General features: G+C 30.4%; 1 pseudogene; it reads left to right on the top strand.

The window, feature by feature from the left end:
* The first annotated feature begins 4,432 nt into the window (after nt 1–4,432).
* LOC143628499 (pectinesterase QRT1-like) lies at nt 4,433–6,634 on the top strand (annotated as a pseudogene).
* Nucleotides 6,635–6,950: the final 316 nt, after the last annotated feature.

Below are 6,950 nucleotides of genomic sequence, written 5' to 3'. Positions count from 1 at the left end.
GACGAGCTGAAGTAGTTTCCGGCTGTGGACTTCCGGTGGGGGTGAATGTCGCCGGCATTTAAAAGGGGAGAAGGCATTTAAAAGAAAAAAAAAGTTAAGAAAATTACAAAATTACCAAAGTACTCTTGACTTAACTGATAAAATAGACGGAGTTAAAAAAAATACTAAAAATGCAAGTTTTTTGAAGCTGGGATAGTCATTTGCATAAAATAAAGTATAAGTACTAAAGTTGCATAGTTGGTCAAACCACAGATAACAAAATGATACTTAACTCTAAATTATATATTCATTAGCGTGCATGTCTTAGATGTCTAAAGGTAAACTGTGACAGGAAAAAACAAAAAAAAAATCGAATGCTACCAATTATTCTAGATTACGATACTATGTGTGATCCTCAAGTAAATGGCTGGCATCGATGAATTTCTTGACAATATTTTTACACGATTTTAATGGTCGTAAAAAAAGAAAGGAATTTCAATGCTAAAATTAGCATTCTAATTTTGTGGTTTTATTTTTGAAAAGATAAGACAATCTTAAGAAAAAAAATATCAGCAAAGTTTAAAATAAGGGTAAAATTAAAATACAAAAATAGACAACAATAAGAAGTGTGAAAAGAATTTATGATCACATACAAAACTCCTTAAAATTAATTCAAAAAAATAATAAAAAAAATCATAACTCAAAATATAAATTAAAAACAAAAGAAACTAAATTGTCCCCCTCCCCCCCCCCCCCCGGCACAATTCCGAGATCAAATACACAACGATTAAAATGAATAAAATACACAATTATAACTAGAAAATGACACAATAGATCGCAAAAAATAACGCAACGACGAACAAAATATAACACAATATTGAGTAATATAACACAAAATCAAGAAAAAAAGACACAATGCCAAGGAAAAAAACACAATCAATGACGAAAATAAACACAAAACACAATAATAAACAAATATACACAATGATATTTTTAACTAAACATTGTTTTTTTTATAACGACAAATACATTGAAAACATTTTGTGTTTTTACTTTTTTCATTTTTTTATTAAATTTTGAGCTATAGTTTTCTTTATTATTATTTTAAAGGATTTTTTAGCTACAAATCTTTCTTATATTCTCATTTTTGTCCCTTTTATTGAATAAATTGACCCATATATATCTATAATATATATAAATAAAACCCTTAAAATTCTACGTGTCGCGATGTGGTCGCTCCCTTCTTTTATGGAAGCCACCAGATTACTTGATTTTTAAATGGATGTCTCTCATTGATTTAACCCAAATTCATGGGTATGGATCTTACCAAAACCAGATAGCTTTTAAACAGGTTATAATATCTCATTAAATTAAAAATTAATCTTACAAATTATTTGATATGAAAATCCTATAAAATAGGGATATGCTAAAATTTAATTTCCAATTTAAAAAGAAAAAAAGATATTATTTATAATTAATAAACAATTTTATACTAAAAAACATAAGCGGGTCATGGGTCACAAAATCCAGATAGCTTTTAAACGGGTTATAACAAATCATTTATTTATTAAACCCTTTTATCATCAAACCCTAAGTATATTATTAATTTTCTTACAATAAAGAAAATTAAAATCCAAAAAATAAATATTAAAAAACGAAAAATGTAAAACAACCATTCTCCCAAACCATCATATTGTTTTATTTGTAAATAAAGGTTTCTTACGCATTTGACCCGAATTCACGGGTAAAGGTCTCACCAAACTCAGATAACTCTTAAACGGGTTATAACATCTCATTATATTAAAAAATAATATCATCAAATATTTGATATGAAAATCCTATATAAAATAGGGATATATACTAAAAATTAATATCCTATTTTATTTAAAAAAAGATATTATTTATAATTAAAAAACAACTTTATAATAAAGAATATAAACGGGTTAATGGGTATCACCAAACCCATATAGCTTTTCAAACCGGATTATAACATATCATTTATTTGTTAAACCATTTTATCATCAAAACTCAAGTATATTAATTATTAACTTTCCTACAATAAATAAAATTAAAATCCAAATATATATATATATATATATATATATATATATATCCTACTTTACTAATAAAAGAAAATAATGATGATGACGTGTCAAGCCCATATTCATTCCTAACTTATTTTTTCCTCCTAAAATCTAAACTTTTTTATCATTCATTCTAATTATATTCATGGGTCAAATAAAAATGGTAAATAGATCAAACTAATAAATTTCCAAATCAAACCATCACTTAAATAATTATTGAAAAACAAAACTTCAAATTACAAGATTTATTTATAAAAATTTACGTATGAGATTTTATTCAAATTTCCAATTCATATGATTTTAAATTTCAAATGTTTAATTTAGTTTTAGAAACAAAATAATCGATCTAAATAAAACTTTATTATATATATTCATGATATTAACAATTAAAAAAATATAATAAATGATAGGAATCTTAAAAAACGTATCACTAACCAAAATACCTAAATTACGGGATTCGAAAATTTATATAACCTCTTTTGAAAATTTAATTTAAATTTAAATAAAATTATTAGATTTCTAAAGGGTAACTTATTTTATAAAACTTTACATAATAAGATGAATGTGAAAATTTTAGATCATGAAATGTATTAAATGAATTTATCAGAAAGTATAATTCTGATTGTATTATATTATTAGTTGATTGAATGTGAAGATGATGATTTTATTGATGATGATGTTCGATATAGAAATCATATAGTTGATTATGTTGATGTTAATGTTATATATAAAGTTACTTTGACTCCGTCTGATAAAAAGTTTCCTTTCTGATTTTAAAGAAGACAGTTTTCGCTTTATGTATGATTTGTTATCTCGATTAACAAGTGTCAAGAACAATCTCTTTCTAGGATTGGTTTGTTCATCCGATGTTCTTTTCTTTTTCAATGGACAACTATATGTCACGTTATATATCCACAATAACTAGCAGACGTGATCTAAACATGTGACATTGAATGATGATGAGAATACTTGTTACAAAACAACAAATACTATATATAAAGAGATTTTCTCAAATTTGTACATTTGAGATTCTAGACTTCTTAGAGCATTCCCAATCCATTCACCAAATTATGTGAGTGAAGTTTTTATAATATTGGGACCGATTGAGGGTGTTGTGACTTGTGAGTGAAGGAGATAAAAAATGTTGTGATTTTTCTGTACGTTTGAAAAGTTCTTAAACCCTATAAATTTTTTTGAAATGGTTGTGATTAGAGAATAGAAAAGATAACGATAAATGTAAATAAAAGTATTATTTAATTAAGCATGAGAGAGGAAACATGATGATTTTTCGTGTAATTTTAGATTTAAAGATGGGTAAAAGGATGATAATGCTCATATTGTTAGTATTATATATTTCATTAATTTCTTTTTTAGTTTCAACTTTGTTCCTTTTTCTTCTTATACTTCGTTTTTCAAATAACGGAAACAATTTATTTTATCATTTGATAAATTCCGTGTAATACACGGGTTCAAACGCTAGTGTGTGTGTGTATATATTAAAAACTAATAGCGTAAAACAATCCCCGTAATACGGAGGGATAAAATCTAGTATATATATGTACGGTAACTTAAATTAAAGCCTTTCATGTTGTCCAAAGACAAACGAAGTGATGAAAAGAAAAATAAAGAATGTAGTAAATGCAGATCGAACACGTGACCTTTAGATTTTCAATCTGACTGACGCTCTCCCAACCGAGCTATCCCTGCAGCTATTCCACGTTCGGTTTTAAAATTTAGCAAGTTAGTGTATAGCCTTGCTATTTTTAGATGAACTATAATAATCATTATCATAAATTATAAAAGTGAAAACAGTAAAAGGTGATGTTGTTGATTTCAAAACAAAAATAAAAATAATGATGTTGAAACCCTGAATTATCTATCATGAGTTGGTTAACGATAAGAATGAATGAGATGAAGACCCTCCCTCCCTCCCATGGCGGCTTTAATGGAAGTTAGTTTACACGTCCCTACATTCTCGGTATCCCCTTCTTCTTTTAATTTAATCTACAAATGAACAATCCCATAGCTTCTTCAGCAACCAAAACCGCTGTTTTTCTACTTCATTTAATTACCTTTTCCACTTCCATAACTACTACTCAACAAATCTCTCTCTCTCTCTCTTTACATTATATAATATTATGATGGCTGAGTCCAGTCGTAATTTATATGACATGGAGGAGGAACACACCAACTGATGTTCTTTCTTGCATTTGGATTCCTTCAAATGTATGTTTATTTATTAATAATAATTCTTTAGTGTATATTTTATAAGGTAACACCGATACACATGCACCACCTACGCTCCTTCATTTATTAACCTCACACTTCACCTATTCTCTTCTGCTTAGTTTCTCCTTTTCAAAACTACCATGGATTTCAGAATCATGGTTGCTTTCTTTTTGCTGGTTTATGGTGTCAATAGTTTGGGAAGTTACATCACGTGGGACGATATCAAGATGCGGCAACTAGATTATAAAGATCACGATTACAAAAAGATAACAGAAAGGCTAAGTTTTCGGAGTGGAGATATTGATGGGAATGCTAGTAGAGTCATCGTGGTTGATCAAACCGGTCGTAGTGATTCGCTAAGCTGCTGTTGATATGGTCCCGTTTAATAATTCCATCAGGGTCAAGATTTATATTCTTCCTGGTGTTTACAGGTTTGTTTCATTCAGTGGCAACGGCTAAAATTAAAACAAACAACAAAATTTTCACTAATAAAGTACTTCGCCCAACAAAACCTATGCTAGATCCGCCCCTGGTTTCGTTTGTTACAAAATTTATATATATTGTTTTAAGCTGGCACGACAAAGCATCCGACAGATACAAAGATGGTTCCGAACTGGGAACATATAGAACAGCTTCTGTTGCCATAGAATCTGACTACTTTTGTGCTTCTGGGATTACCATCGAGGTAACATTGTATCAACAGTTTCACCTCTTTTTTATTTGGTTTCTATGTAATGTAACTTGGTTTGGTTTTGTGTTTTACACAGAATACAGTTGTTGCAGTGCCAGGAGGGTATAAAATGCAAGCAGTAGCATTAAGGATTGCGGGCAATAAGGCGGTGCTTTATCGAGTGCGAATACTAGGTACACAAGACACCCTTCTTGATGAAAGTGGGTCGCATTACTTCTATCGATGTTATATTCAAGGAACGGTTGATTTCATCTTTGGAAATTCAAGATCACTCTTCAAGGTATATGCATGCGTTGGCCTGTAAATGAACTTAATGCTCAATGAACAATATGAAAATTACGCGGGGCAAGTATGTTTGTTTTTGTAACAAACAACATAAAAATATGTTCATTTAGTTAAATCAATCAATATGAACATATATCATGTTCATCCACGTTTGTAAACGATCGTTTATGTTTGTTAATTTACGTGCGTCTGTTTGTGTTCGTTTACATATTTAGTTAAATTTTCAGCAACACTAATTGGCCCGTGATTTATGGACCGATCACCCAATCAAATTGTAGAATAAGTCTTGGTAATCAGTCTGACAAATTGAAGCACCGAACAAGAACATGCTTCTTCTCTTGTTTTACTTATAATGTTCTTCTAAGTTCGTCTATGTCCGCTAATGTTTGTTATTATAGGTTTGTTTAATATTACTCGTTTCAAATATAAATGGACGAAGATAAATGAACAAGGACATGTATATTTTCTTAACAAGAATTTGTGTTGTTTTAAATATTTATGCCTGTTCATTTGCTTGTTTAGAGTTGAACAAAAGAACATAAGAAGCCCGTTCTTGTCTATTCGGTTCTTTAGCAGGCTTATGCATTGAAAAGAAACCTTACAAAGTCAAAGACCGTAATACTTACATTAGTTTTTGTTTTTTTTATCAGGAATGTAGTCTACATTCGGTGGCTGATAAATATGGAACCATTGCTGCACATCACAGGAACTCGGAAGAAGAGAATACTGGATTTTCTTTTGTCAACTGTTCTGTCACAGGAAGTGGTTTGGCAATCTTTTTGGGGAGAGCATGGGGAAACTATTCAAGGGCTGTTTATTCATATTGTGACATTGACAATATTATTGATCCTTCCGGTTGGAGTGACTGGAACCAACCGTATAGGCAAAGGTATATATATCCCATCGTTCGTTCAGCCAAAATTTTAACCATGGACATGAAGTAAACTGGAATGTTGAAAGTTTATGTATTCACAGGACTGTAGTTTTTGGAGAATATGAGTGCAGAGGAAAAGGGGCTGAAAGAAAGAAACGGGTATCTTGGTCGAAGTCGTTCGGGTTTGAGGAAGCGGTTCCTTTTCTTGATACAGATTTCATCGGTGGGGAGGACTGGTTGAGATTATAATGTAAACAATGGTGGTGTTTGGGTACCTAATATACTCCATAAATCATGCAGTTATATCTTCTTTATGTTCATATTCATGTTCATACAAAAGTAAATCATACAGCTTTTACCAGAATGGTCTTATAACTTCTGGTACTCATGTGTTGCATGTATGTGTCGCCTGAAAGGCATAGAATAAAACTATGAGTCTAAAATGAATCCAAACATCCCAAAATGTGTGATACACCATGCCTCACATCAAATTTCTTGTATTCAACACACAAGATGGTAAATACATGAGTCTCGCTAGTGCATCGGTCCTCATGCAACCACGTATCGAGTCTAGATGTTCATTAATGAAACTCCAAATTTTAAAATTTGACACCCAAAGGTTGGGCATGTCTCAAACGTATCTTACTAAAGCATTCACCGTCATAGATGGTCTAAAGCACGCAAAGGTACTAGGTTCAAGTCCTGATTATAAGTTAAAGAAATTTCCCTTAAAAAATGATAAGAAAACTTAAGTAAAGAAAGAGAAACGAGAAAGGTAAATATAAAAGCTCAAAGATTTGTGACAATT

The sequence above is a fragment of the Bidens hawaiensis genome, unplaced genomic scaffold (assembly GCF_021521415.1).
Source record: "Bidens hawaiensis isolate Kalapana, Puna unplaced genomic scaffold, B.hawaiensis_p1.1 tig00005013_1, whole genome shotgun sequence".
Taxonomy (NCBI): Eukaryota; Viridiplantae; Streptophyta; class Magnoliopsida; order Asterales; family Asteraceae; genus Bidens; species Bidens hawaiensis.
The sequence above is the reverse complement of the archived record's forward strand: the minus strand, read 5'-3'. Positions and strand labels throughout refer to the sequence as shown.